The 14866-nt window shown below is 42.9% G+C and overlaps 1 protein-coding gene across 2 annotated transcripts in view; it reads left to right on the top strand.

Annotated features, from left to right (window-relative positions):
• Positions 1-261: 261 nt before the first annotated feature.
• The window catches only part of AMOTL1 (angiomotin like 1), a 148142-nt gene continuing 133537 nt past the window's right edge, over positions 262-14866 (top strand). Inside the window, exons 1-2 of one of the 2 annotated variants that reach the window (XM_035009358.1) lie at positions 262-425; positions 3863-4360. The gene's annotated coding sequence lies outside the window, so the exon portion shown is untranslated. The remainder of the gene's footprint in view (positions 426-3862; positions 4361-14866) is intronic. The other variant, XM_035009357.1, reaches the window with a different exon arrangement.

Genomic DNA, 14866 nt, shown 5'->3' with positions numbered 1-14866 from the left:
AGTTTAAATATCTGTTTTCCTTCCCTAGAATGCTATTTTTCAGACAGCTGGAGTCTCGGGAGGTAATGATATGACTCGGGGAAAATAAATGCTTGTTTCCCTATCTCTGGTGCCAGTTAAGGTGATTGGTGTTCAGGACTTTCAGAAGCTCTTTGAAAACGACAGGGCTGGCCGGATTCCAGCAATTTACCTTCTGAAGGCTGAGCATGTCTGGGCAGTGGCTGCATAATTTGGATGGAGTCATCCCTGATGAGACAGAGTTGGCTCAGCCAGGGAGCACTCGTTGCTCTTTTAAACTCCACGGCACCAGGGGATGAAGTCACCTTTCTTCTTTTAAAACCAACAGATTGGCCCCGTAAGTCCCTGCCACTTCTGTTAGAACTTGGTGTTTTTTTCTCCTGCTGGTCCCCAGGACCTTCTCTCAGGTAAGGAAGCTCTGATTTTGTGGGTTTCCACGCGGGAAAGCTTGATTTGAGGGGGACCTTGGAGGGGCACCTCTGGGTAGAGTGGGAGTCAGGGCAAGGGACACAGCGGGTGAGGAGGAGGGCTGGGTCCCGGCCAGCCCAGTGTCCACCTGGGGGGCTGGTAGGCTCTGAGCTGGGCGAGCAGAACCCCACTCAGCTCCGAGCTGCAGTAGCAGGTTCTCACGGTGGGCATGGAAATCGAATCCGGGATTGGTTTCGGGTTCCTGTTGCATAACCAGCACGTTGGTGAAGCAGCAACGGGTGGTCTCCTCTGGGTGGGGGCCGGCCTGGCTGCTTTGCCATCCTGACAACTGGCTTTGTGTTTGGGGTAGAACCCTTCTAGGGTCCTGTGATAAAAGCTGATGTGCCGGAAAGCGGCAGCTGTCTGGAGAGCCTTCAGTTGCCAGAGTACAGCAGGAGACGAAGGGGCCCGGCTCCCTGTTGTAACAGGCAGGGACCTTGTGTAAACAACGGCTGCACTGCGGTGGGGGGCAGAGCTATCCGAACACATCTCAGCGCCTGGCCAGACGAGGTTGCAGGGACGGAGCATGAGCATTGGGGTGTGCATGTGCAGGTAGACCTGTGGTCCTAGGGACTTCTTCGAAGCTCCCTGCAACACTTTCGATGAGTGAGTGATAGGAGGCTCTGTCACTGATTGAATCATACAGCTCTTATTAGCTCTGGAAGTCTCAATAAAGACATCTTGGTTATGATGGAGGCACCTGCAGGGTGATAGATGGCTTTTGGAGAGAGGGTTGAACCACTATGGAGGGAAGACATTGAGAATTACGGAGCCCCTTTATTCCTTGACACGGAACCCTGCCACACAGGGTATTGAGTGTGTTCGTCCATAACCTTTGAAGGGAGCAAAGGATCTCATTTCAATAAGAGATGCTTGTTTTGTTTTAAATACAATTGCCTACTGGCTGTCAGCTCTGGCTTGCATGTTCACCTCCAACTTGGCATGTCTAGAATTATCCTTACCTGAAATCTGCTCCCCTAGCTCAGCAAAAAGCACCTGGTTTTCCATGACAGATTTCTGAACTTCATCTTTGACCCCTCCTTCATCCTCGCATGCCCACATCTAGTTTGCCAACACATCCGGCAGATTCTGCTTCCATGCTACCTCTCAGAGCCATCCATTCTTCCACCTCCATGGCTATTTTCCTCGTTTAAGCCAGGATCACCTCCTTCGGGGAATATGGAAGCCTCCCATCCAGGCTTTCCCTCTCTCCTCACCTTTCCAGTGCAGCCAGCATGATTCTGCTGTAGTCGATCAGCACCCGCACAATCCAATCCATCACTAATCTGGTGATTCGGCCTCCTTACTATCCCTCGAAAATGTTCACATCTCTTCCTCTAACCACCACTACCTTGGTCCAACCCCCCAACACCCTTTCCCTGAGTTATTATGGTAGCTTCTTAGCTGACCTCCCTGCTACCAGGCTCACTCTGGCCCAGTAGAAGACACTTTAAACTTCTTATGTTTCCAAGCTTTTAAGGGACATGTTGTACAAGAGCAGAACTTGAAACACTTATTCCTCTATCTGGGGTTTAGAAGTATCAGCATTTTTGTGACTTTTGTAGATACTTCAAGGAGGGAGGCAGAGGGAATGGGGGAAGTTGGGGGATGTATATCGCAGTGGGAAGAGGGCCCGAGGAATACGTCAAGCTCACGCCTTGGAACTATGCAGGTCTACAGTTGAATCCCAGCTCCTCTTCTTAATGTGGCCTTGACCAAATAGGTAAGGCTTCTTGAGACTCATTTTCCTCACCTGTAAAATGGAATGGAGGTAATAATCCAGCGTCTCTAGGTGAACGGAACAGTTAAATGGGAAGGCTGTGAAACACAGCAGACTCTGAAACCTAGCAATTAAGAATTTTTAGTTCTTTCCTTCTTTCCGTTCCTTTTAAGGCTTATAATCTCTAACTATCATGTATCTTGGAAGTATCCGTGTGTGTGTGTGTCTGTAATTGTCCACTTTGGGCACAGTAGAAAGAAGGAATGGCAAAGAAATACACGAGAACTCTCTTAAAAGAATTTGCAGTTTACTTAGGGAGGCAAAGCAAACCTCAGTAGCATAAAAACCTCTATAAAACAAGCATTCTGCAGTTGTCATGTGTCTAGTACCAGTTGAGCACATAGCAGCGAGGGCTTGTGCAAACAGGTTTGTGAATACCTGTAGACAGAGTGTAAGTAGATCTGTATCTAGAAAATTTCCAATTTCGGTTTGTTGGGGACTTCAGAATCATCGGCCTCTCTGCTGTTGAAGCAAAACTTCCTGGAAGACTTTGTCCTTTTATGGTGACTTAAGGACATGCAGATTAAGTGCCATGCAGTGTGTAAGTGACTTTACTCATTCATTTATTCATTGAGCATTTATTGAACACCAACTCTGTGCCAGGTCCTACGCTGTACAATTGCTTTGCAACCCTTCCATGGGACATGGAGGGTAATTCTCCTGTTGAATCACAGCTAGCCTCTTGGAATTGTTAGGCGAATAAAATAAGAAGAAAGTGACATTGGGGATATCCATGGCTAGGTTCTAAGAAGCTTTGCAGCTTCCTGCTGGGGGTTCTTGGCTTACTCACTCTGGGGGAAGCCAACATTGTGTAAAGTCACGTGCTGGCCACCTGGCTCCTGGGGGGTGGGGGTTGGGGGATGTCTGATATGTAGCATTTGGCAGTTTTCATGGAATAAGTACTCCCACCATGGCTGATTTCAGGCTACCAAAGTGATAGCACTGAATGCAGGGTTGGAAAGAAAGACACAGAATTGGCTCTTACAAGTGGGTACGAGCCAGCCCCAGTGATTGCCTGCTAATTCCTTGGAGACTACCATGCTTCGAGAAAGCCAGCTAGGTGGATAGGCTACACGGAGAGAAGGCCAACCAGCCCCAGATTTTCCAGCCATTTGAATTGAGGCTCCAGGAATGAAGCCTTTCAGATGAGTCCAGACCTGGCCACTAGCGAAGTGCAGCTTAGGAAGGACCCTGACTGGGAACTGCTCAGCTCAGCTCGTCAAACTACAGAACCTGAAGAAATACAAATTTATATCATCTAAGTTCAGAGGTGGTTGTCTCGCAGCAAAAGGTAACTGGAACAAGCTGGCAATCTTGCTTCTGCAGAAGCCAGCCTGGATGGAGCCCCCAAGGGAGTGTGGAGGAGTAGAGGAGTCTATCCAGACAATTCTTTGCGCATAGTCTCTGACCTCAGATCACAAAGGAGAAAATGTCTTAGTTAAAGGCCTGAGGAAGAGACTCTACTTTACCAACTAGTTGTACTGTTGTAACTAAATCAGTGAAAAACAATTCTCTTAGACACACACACACACACACACACACGGGCATGTGCCCACACACACTTCTCTCACCTTCTCCTTCCATCACTGTCCAAAGCTCTGCTGGAAGATCACTACCTGCTCTTTGGGCTCCGCTTCATCCTCCACGTGGGCTCTGGGAGTGCGGGGAAGGGGACAGAAGAGAACAATAAGAAGTCAAGGAAATGCCCAATCCTGACGTCTGGTGGAAAGCCACTGAGACCCCTAGAAAAGACCAGCAAAAAGGAATTAAAACAGAAGGCTTGGGGAAGACACATGGATGAGTGGTTAAAGCATGGATTTTGATATCAGATGACCTGGATTCCAATCTGGATTCTGACATTTTCTAGTTGGCTGACCTCGGAAAGCATCTTGACACTCTGTTCTCAGTTTCTCCATCTAAAACCTGGATAATAATACCATCTCACAAAGTTCTCATGAAGATTAAATGCGATGATGTCTACAGAATGCTTAGCGTGGTACCTAACGGTGTGCTGAGTTAGCAGCAGGTGACAAGTCCCACAAGCCTTGGTAAGCCCCGAGCGTCTGTCCGTCAGTCGCACAACAGGCGCCCAGGGTAAGTATTCAGTAAATACTCAAATCAGACTGAGTATCTATATTTGGAATATTCTACCACCATTCTTCTTGTTTTTTTAAAAAAGATTTTATTTATCTATTTGAGAGAGAGAGAAAGAAAGAGAGAGAACAAGTAGGGGGAGGGGCAGAGGGAGAAGCAGACTCCCCACTGAGCAGGGAGCTTGACATGGGACTCTATCCCAGGACCCTGAGATCATGACCTGACCCCAAGGCAAGACACTTAACCGACTGAGCCACCCAGGCACCCCGACCATTTTATCCTTATCGTCCCCCAGATAAACTTCCAAGGACTTAAAAAGCATAAGTATGCATTTTTTTCTCCTTTAAGTGTGCATTATGAACCAAGACCACATTTTCTCATTTCTTGTGAGTCCTCTTCATACCTTCTACTGTGTAATAGGTAGTTGAGTTGTTCAGTGCTCACAGTGTTCAATACATTTTAACTATTATCATTTTTAAAATTCTATTTAAGGACAAATTTAAGTTGGATGACTTATGCTGGGATCCTGAACCGAGCATGCTCCAGAAATCTTAAGGTTACCCATTTATAGATGCCACAACTTTGGTAGGACAGTCAGGGTGAGGGATAACATGATTCTTGAGAGCAAAATCTGAGTGTTAGGTTCTCTATTTTAATTTATACTTTGTGAATAAGAGTTACTAAAACTTTAACCTAATGCACTGACATTAGGCAGACTTGTCTCATGAAATTTATGGTTAGTCCAGTCATGTGGATTTTTTAAAGAAAGAATAATGCAAACATTCTGTTAAAGAATAGTTGAATTGTGTGTTTTTTAAAAACTTGGATTATGAAATATTTATTGATTTGTGAGTGTGTGCCTGTTTGGCCCAGCCCGCCACCCTGCCCATCCCCTCCTCCCCCCCACCCCCCTGCCCCCAGCCAGTGTTAACGTTTTGCATAACTATAGCATAATATCAAAACTAGGTAACTGATATCAGCACAATCCAGAGACTTTATCAGTTAGATTTTATCATAGATTTTATCAGTTATGCATGTACTCATTTGTGTGCATGTATATAATTATATGTAATTTTTGTCACGTTAACTTCATGTAACTACCACCGCGATCAAAGATCTGTACCATTACCACAAAGCTCTCTTCTACAACCCCTTTGAATCCACCTCCAATCCCTAGCCCTTTGAAACCATTAGTCTGTTGTCCATCTCTGTAATTTTATTTCAGGAGCATTATATAAATTGAACCATGCAGTATTTAAAGATTTTTTATTTATGTATTTGAGAGAGAGAGAGTGTGTGAACACGAGTGGGGGAGGGGCAAAGGGAGAGGGAGGAGCAGGCTCCCCACTGAGCAGAAAATCGGACGCTCCATCCCAGGACCCTAGGATCATGAGCTGAGCTGAAGGCGGCCGCTTAGCCAACTGAGCCACCCAGGCGCCCTGGAATCATGCAGTATTTACATGCATGAGATTGACTTTTTCCACTCAGCATAATGTCCCTGAGACCCATCCAGGTTGTTGCATGTATCAATAGTTGGTTCTTTTTTATTGCTGAGTAGTATTCCACAGTACGGATGTACCACGGTTTGTTGAATTATTCACCCACCGGAGGACATTAGGGTAGTTTCCAGCTTGGGGCTATTAACACATAAGCTGCTGTGAGCATTTGTGTGCAAGTTTCTGGGTGAATGTAAATTGTCATTTCTCTGGGATAAATGCCTGAGAGTGTAGTACCTGGGTCTTATGAGTAAGTCCATTTCTAGTGTGAAAATTAACTGCCAAATTATTTTCTAGAGTGGCCATAACCTTTTGCATTACCACCGGCAATGTATGAGTAATGGAGTTTTTCTGCATCTCCATCAGCATTTGGGGTTAGCACTATGTTTAAGCCACTCTAATAGGTTGGTAATGATATCTCATTGTGATTTTAATTTGCATTCTCTAATGGGTAATGGTGTTGAACATCTTTTCATGGGCTTATTTGCCATCTGTGTATCTTCGTCAGTGAAATGTCTATCAATGTTTTTTGTTCATCTTCTAATTGGATTGTTTTTTTTACTGCTGAGTTTTGTGAGTTCTTTATATATTCCAGAGACATGTCCTTTTTCAGATGTGCAGTTTACAAATATTTCCTCCTTCTCTGTAAATAGGATTTTTCACAGAGCAAAAGTTTTTAATTTTGATGAAATCGAACTTATCGATTTTTCCTTTTGTGGATTATTCTTTTAGTGCAGAGTATAAGAACTTTTGCTTGTTCCTAGTGCTCAAAGACTTTATCCTTTCTTTTTCTAAAAACTTCATAGTTTTACATTTAAGCCCGTAATCTGTTTTAAGATAATTTTTGTATAAGGTGTCAGGTTTGGGTTGAAGCATGGTACCAAACCCAAACACTATACACTTAAATACAGAAAATGTGCAACATGTAGATGAAAACAGTATAAATGACATCAAAATACAAATGACAGGCAGAAAAGGTATTTGCAGTACCTGTGTAACATAGCAGAACATATTTTCCTAAATATAAATTTCCTAAAATTTAAGTAGTATATCCAATAAGAAAAAAAAGTAAACTTGGACCAAGTACATGAATAGGCTGCTCAGAAGAAAAGAAATGCAAATGGACAATAAACTTAAGAAGGGATGATAAGCCCCCAATTTAAGGAGCACAAATTAAAAGTGAGAAAACTTGCTTCTTTGTATTACAAAAGAATTACAAAATTAACATGCATCGTAAAAAATGTAAAAAACATAAAAATGTATAATGTTAAATGAATGTTTCCTTCAAAGCCTCATCATACCCTCCCAAGCCTGAAATCTTTCTTCTTTCCCTAGAAACAATCTCTCTGAAAACCTTTCTATTCCTTCCAGCTCTTTCTCTGTGTGATTAGAAGTGTGCGTGTGTGTATTTCCTTCTTATACAAATTGGATCCTCTTTACAAATTGTTTTGCACCTGGCTTTCTACAATTGACATCATCATCATGACTTTTCATATCGACTGTTCGAGTCACCTTATTTGTTTAAATGGCTGCATAGGATTTACAGTGTAACTGCACCTTATTTTATTTAACTATTGAGAGGCACTCAAATGTTTCTTTTTTTCTTTCATTACAAGGAATGCTGCATTATATACATCTTTTTTTTTTTTTTAAGATTTTATTTATTTATTTGACAGAGAGAGACAGCGAGAGAGGGACACAAGCAGGAGGAGTGGGAGAGGGAGAAGCAGGCTTCCCGCCGAGCAGGGAGCCCGATGCGGGGCTCGATCCCAGGACTCCGGGATCATGACCTGAGCCGAAGGCAGACGCTTAACGACTGAGCCACCCAGGCGCCCCCATCTTTTTTTTTAATAACCTTTTTTTTTTAAAGATTTATTTATTTGAGAGAGTGAGAATGAGAGAGAGTACATGAGAGGGGGGAGGGACAGAGGGAGAAGCAGGCTCCTCACTGAGCAGGGAGCCCGATGCGGGACTCGATCCCGGGACTCCAGGATCATGACCTGAGCCGAAGGCAGTTGCTTAAACAACTGAGCCACCCAGGCACCCATTATATACATCTTTGTGTTCACTTGTTTTACAGCTGTATTCTGTAGGATAGATACTCAGAAGTGAAATTGCTGGCTCAACGGACACATGAATTTTATATTAGAGAATATGCCGAATTGCCATTTCAAAAGCTCTCTCCATTTATTCCTCTACCAAAATGTGAGGATACCTATTTCTTCAAAAAGTCACCATCTCTTGACGCTGTGAATTGTGTAAGACTGATGAATCACAGACCTGTACCCCTGATAAAAATAATACATTATATGTTAATTTTAAAAAGTCACCACCCCCTGATATTAACCAATGCTTTAGAACACTCTGACGTGATGAGTGAAAAGAGTCAGCATTGTTTTAATCTGCATTTTCTGAGTATTGAGATTGAATGTGTTTTTATACGTTTATAGTTCATGTCTGTTACTCTGTTAATTGTCAGTTTATAGCTTTGCTTGCCTCTCTGTTGATTGTCATTTTCTTATTGCTATGTGAAACTCTTTTATAGTCTGGATATTAATCTTCTTATACATGCTGTAAATATTGTCTTCCTTCACTTGTTTTTATTTTACTTTTCTTTATTGTGTCTTTCTTTTTAGAGAAGTTTTAATTTTATGTAGTGCAATCTGTCTATCCTTTATTTTATGGCTTCTAGATTTCACATATTAGCAAAGTTTTCCCACTCCAGGAGAAAATTATTTCTTCTAATATGCTCAGGGATTTGCTTTTATTGTTTAGATCTTTTATTTGTCTTGAATTTGTATATCCTGTGATATAGGAGTCCACCTTTAAAAATAGCCAATTAACCTAGTACTCCTTGTTGGATAGTCTATCTTTTCCCCGCTGACTTGAAATGTCAATTTTCCCATATGCCAAGTCAATTTCATTGACTATTTCTTAAATTTTTTAATCTATGCGAATAAATAATTTATCTATTCTGCCAACAAAATCACGTTGTTTTAATTACTTAAGCTTTATAATTTGTTGTATTACGGAAAGTAGTTACCCTCTCAAATCCTGTCATTATTTTTCCTTATCAACAGTTTCTAGGTTAATAAGCAAGATGCGTTTGTAAGGGAAAAAGCCAGCCACAGGAAGAAAAGATATGTGTGCATTTGTGTATGCATGCATATGTGTATATGTATATATATTAACATATTCATAAAAATATATGTATAAACATATAAAAATATATGAAAGCATACGTGCATATATACATGTGTGTACATATATACATGTAGATGTTTGCATAGGCACAGATAATTCTTGGTGGGGCACACCAGACCCTATAATAATTACCTCTAGGGAGTGGGACTGTTGGGAATTCTACAGATGAGTGACATTTACTTTTCACTTTGCATCATTCCCCACTTTTTATGTATCCTTGAAAAAATTTGCATTTCTTTTATAATTAAGAACAGTATATGATTTTTCTCTGCCAGAAATCCAAGCCCGAATAAGGGCATATTCTCTACATCAGTGTTTCTCAATCAGAGCTAGACATGAGAATGACCTGGGGAGTTTTTAAAAAAAGTACAGATGTCCAGGGACCTGCCCCCAGAGGCTCTGTTTTCATAGCTCTGGGAGAGAGCCTGGGCATCAGCATATTTTAAAAGGGCCCCAGGTGATGCCAATACGCAGTCACAGTTGAGAACCATCGCTGTAGATGATATGAGGCCTAAAAGGGTCCCCAGAAGGCCACTGTGATGAGGTCTTTTTCAGAATATAATTACTTGGGAATGCAACCCAAAGTAATCCATCACTTCTCTGTCAGGCTAAGTGTTGGCGTGAGACTGAGTGCGAAAAAGTGTGGAGGGGAGTGGTGGAAAAGAGCTTTGCCTGAATGCGTGTGAAAGCATCCATCTCTGCGGTAGGCCTTTTTGTTGAAAGGTTTAGACTCGTTCAGGCTTCCTCGACACATAAGAGATTCTTTTAAAATCATCATGACCATAAAAGATACAGGAATCTCATGGAAAACCGAACACAGCACAACAGCTGTGCCTCAAGAGCCCAGAACTGTGGTTGCTTTTAGAAGGTTCCAAGGGAGCTCCAGGACCCAGGGTTACCTGGAGACCCTCCCATAGGAGACTTCCAAAATTCTCTCATCTGGAGAATTGCTTTGTTAAAATGAAATGGCTTTTGGAAGCCTAATCTGGGAAACAGATCAAGGAGGAAATCAAAGAAGCCTAGGGATTGACTGGAAAGCCCATATCATTGTAGCTCTGCGGCTGACGTGTGCCTCCCTCTGATGCTGCTCCCCATCAGTTGGCCGATTCTGCCTCTGTGTTCCTGACGGAGGAGCTGACTGACCCAGCTCGTCCCCCGGGGTCTGTCCCTGGTTGGGCGGGCTTTTTCACACCAGGTAACTACAGAGATGGATGGAATGGTTCATGGCGTCAGGTGCTCACCCGAGCCAGAGAGGGCCTGGGGAGGAAAAGTGAGCATGTGAGAGCTTCCCTTAGAGTGGGAGAGTGGAGAGAACATGGATCGCGATTCACCTGGGCGGGCCAAGCACTAAGGGGGTCCTCAGGGAAGGTTGAATTGGAGGATGGTTTCCATGGGGTTTTGAAGCTGCTTAATTCAAGCCAAAGTACTGAGGAGCAATCTGTCAGGAATGGGTCGCTGGCCCTTGCGTTCCAAGTATCTCTAACGGTCCTTTTTAGCTCTACTAATTTGGGCTTTTAAAAGGTCTTAACAGCCTAGGAATTCAGGAGAATGGAATTCATTTTCCCTTGGAATTAGGTCTGTGCCTGAGGTGACGGTGGAGCCCTCCAGGTGTGGCTTGTGCAAATTGACAGGTGCTCTAAGTGAGAATACATACCCGAGTTTGAAGCCTTGGTATGAAAAAAAGAAATCTAATGTTGTCTTTAGTACTTTTTTATATGGATTACATGGTTTGTTTTTTTTTTTTAAAGATTTTATTTATTTATTTGAGAGAGAGACAGAGATAGGGAGAGAGAGCACAAGTGGGGAGGAGAGGGAGAAGCAGGCTCCCCGCTGAGCAGGGAGCCCGATGCGGGACTCGATCCCAGGACCCTGGGATCATGACCTGGGCCGAAGGCAGACGCTTAATGACTGAGCCACCCAGGCACCCCTATGGATTACTTGTTGAAATACTATTTTGAATATAGTGGATTATATAAATATGTATTATTAACATTAATTTCACCTGTATTACTACTTTGTTTTAAATGTGGCTATTAGAAAAAAAATTTTAATTATACATGTGGCTCACGTTTTCTTTCTAACGGGCAGTTTGATTGGATGGTGACTCTGAGGGGAGCCTGGGTGGCTCAGCTGGCTAAGTGGCTGCCTTTGGCTCAGGTCATGATGGCAGGGTCCCGGGATTGAGCCCCGCATTGGGCTCCTTGCCCAGCAGGGAACCTTCTTCTCCCTCTCCCTCTGCTGTTCCCCCTGCTGTGCTCTCTCTCTTAAATAAATAAATAAAATCTTTTTTTAATTATGTTCAATTAGGCAACATTGTATCTTAAAAAATAAATAAAAATAAAAAGATGGGGACTCTGACATTTCCCCCTGCACAGGTTTGTAAGGATCTGTATATGAACGACAGCCCTTTGCGGTGGGGCCCCCTTCAATACCTGGCTCTCAGTCAGAGCTGTGGCAGTTTGATCATCATCAGAGCGGAGGTAATTTGTCTTCTTCTGGCTCCTTGTCTCTGTCCCAAGGACTGCAGCCCAATTCCTGTTCTCAAATAGAACCACTTAATCCTCTCCTGTGGTTTCCCAATACCCCACACCCAGGTGGCATTGTTTATGGCTCTGCCTGGGCAAGTCCTTATGGAACCTTTCTCTGCTTCTTCACCTCTCTTGCTCCTTCCTGCCTCGTTCTCCTTCTGGGACTGGCACACAGCAGATGTTTCACATGTGTACTCTCAGGTACTTTTTACACATGTCCTCTTCTGGCAGGTGTGTTCCAGCCAGCCACTGCCTTGCTCTGGGGACAGATGACTGCTTCCTAATGCCCCGTCACAGTTCATCCTGTTTCGCCCCAGGAATGAAGTTTGCAGATGGGACTGAGTCACCTCTGGAAGTGTATCTACTTCAGGAGTTAATAATGATTTTAATAAAACCAACTACTAGCACCACTTACTGAGTTGTATTACCGGCCAGGATCTATACTGGGTATACTACAGATATGTCTCATTTAATCCCTACAACAACCCCACAGAGTGTATGCTGTGATCCCCTATTAGAGATGGGGAAAATGAGGCTCAGCGAAGTTATATACCTTGCTCTCTGATCACTGCTAGGAAATGGGGGACCTGGGATTTAAATCTACAGCAGTCTCCAAGTCTTTGCTCTTACCCCAGTTTAAACTGTGAAGACATAGTACCTCCCACAAACTATGCCACCTCCCAGGTCGGGCAACTACAGGTTGGAATTCTATGCTGCTAGCAGGAGATATCTCTAAGTAAATCTGCTGAATGATGACAGTGCTATGTGTTTGCACGCTGTTTTGATGATTGTCCAGTTGACATATGATTTGCACAAAACTCTGTGAAAGCTAGAATAATGGACTCTGTGAACCCTATTTCACACACCAGAGAAACTGAGCTTCAGGGAGATGAAGTGATTTGTCCAGGGTCACTAAATTAAGAAACAAACCCAAGCCACGTGAGAACCCAATTTTCTGGAAATATTTACTTTCCATTTTCCTACTCCGTCAGTGTGTACTTAGGCATTGCGCTGGCTGGATGGCAGAATATGGGGACAAATCTTTTGTTGTGAATGGGCTGTTGTGAGTTGTGTGAAGAGTTTGCAGGCACAGACTCATTGGAGTCTCTCAGCTCTAGGTACGCCTACGTCATTCACCCGGCAAGCATTGCCTGACGCCACGTCTGGCCAGGCATGGGGCTACTGGGTGGACAGTAGCAATGGAAGGGGGATAAGACATGACTTTGTCCTAAGGAAACCATCTCCCGCTGGGCATGGCAATCATCTTGTAAAGAGACTATTATCATCCAGCGGAAAAGCACTGTCCTAATGGAAAATAAAAAGTTCTGCAAAGCGCAAAAGGCAGAAGAAATAACTCTGCCTGGGAAGGTTTCATGGCAGAAGGGACTTCTGAGCTTGGTCTCAATGGACTGACTTTAGAGATGAAAAGCCTGAGTCACTGAGAGTTCTGAAAAGAGCCTCAGAAGTTTATAACTTCATTAGGTTTCCTAACAATATGCTTGTTGCCATAGCTCCTTAGAGAGTAGTAGCATACATTAGTTGAGTACTTAAAATATTAACATCAATAACTTCCACAGTACCTTCACAAATACTCTGCCTAGTTGGATGAGCCAACTGGGAATAATGGTTTTTAAGTTACTCAAACTTTCCAATTCTACAAAGCCAGTATGAATACCTGGAAACAAATAAGAATCCCTGAAGGAACGTGTCAACTCTCTAAACATCAGCCATTTCAGACAGAGGAAAACTCTGTGTCTCTAGCACTTCATGTCCTTTTATTCATGTAAAGAGGTATTTTCTTACACAGTGGATACTTAAGAACATTCTACTCTTCTCTTCCAATCGTAAGAGGCTTATATTGTATGTGCTGCTGAATTTTATCACTTGGATATTAAGAGCCCAAATGTAGACTCTGATATGTTTTGGTTTATTTGGAGATGAAAAGAAAAGAACTTTCCAAATTTAGAAATTGAAACTCATCAGAGCCAAACTCTTGGGGCTGCCCAAGAGGAGACTGTCCTCTATGCTACTGTGGTCCATAAGGTTGCTGATGATTGGATTTTTCTGATAGATGATACTAGTACAATAGATTGAATATTTGTGTCCCTCCAAATTGTCAAGGTGAAGTCTTAATCCCCAATGTGATGGTATCAGGAGGTGGAGCCCTTGGGATGTAATTGGGTCATGAGGCTGGAGCTCTCTAGCCCCTTCTGCCATGTGAAGATGCAATGAAAAGTCAGCAGTCTGCAACCAAAGGGAGTCCTCCCAGAACCTGACTGTGCAGGCACCCTATTCTTAGACTGTCAGCCTCAAGAACTATAAGAAATAAATTTCTGAGTTTTATAAGCCACGAAGTCTATGGCACTTTGTTATAGCAACCCAAACTGACTAAGACACCAAGACCTTAGATAATGGAGACGTTAGCTAGAAATTGCTAGTTGAGAAGGAAAATCCCATCATGGGACCTCTTCCCTCTTGCGTTTCAATTTAGTTGTTTGGTTTGTTTTCTGGGTGTGACAAGATAGACTTACACCTTCCACTCATAACCAAGATGGAATGCTCCTTCTGATTCCTGACTTGTTGAAGAACAAGGTCCAGATCTGCAAGACTTGGGAGAACATCAGAACTGGGGTAAAATCTTGATATTCCTTGAAGAGTATCTCATTTTTAAGCAGACTTTGAAGAACAGAAGAAGGGGTAGAAGTCCTAAAACAGCTTAGCAGTACTGAGGATTGTTGATGAATACTAATATTTTAAGAATCTAAAAATGAAGTGCTTGACAAAAGCGTTCACAAATACAATGGGCTGCCTGGAGAGAAAAGGAGGTCCTTCCTACTGCTAGTACTTAAGTACAAGCTGGGTAGTCACATGCTGGGGAGTTGTGCATAAGGCAAGGGTTGGACTAAAGGTCCTAAGATCCCTAGCAAATTCTAGATTCTATTATTTGTCAATCTTTGTGCAAATCTCTATGCTTGCACTTCGTACATTATTCTCTAATGATATGGCTAGATATCTGTCTCCCCGGCAAGGTGGAAACTCCTTGAAGGAAGAATGAAATCTACCCTGTTCTATCCCAAGCATTTAGCACAGTGACTAGAACATAAGAGATACCAAGTAAATAGATATCAAATGAATAAATGAACTAACTGTGTATATCTGTATTAATATCTATATATACATCTCGATTTATAGTATAGTTACATATATCTTGATTGGTAGTGTAAGTTACCAGCAAGTGGACTTGCTTGCTGTGAGGGTGTTCATATTCCTTACAACAC

This window comes from Mirounga leonina, unplaced genomic scaffold (assembly GCF_011800145.1).
Source record: "Mirounga leonina isolate KUSES-001 unplaced genomic scaffold, KU_Mleo_1.0 Mir_153, whole genome shotgun sequence".
Taxonomy (NCBI): Eukaryota; Metazoa; Chordata; class Mammalia; order Carnivora; family Phocidae; genus Mirounga; species Mirounga leonina.
Note: the sequence above shows the minus strand (reverse complement) of the source record. Positions and strands in the feature narration are given on the sequence as shown.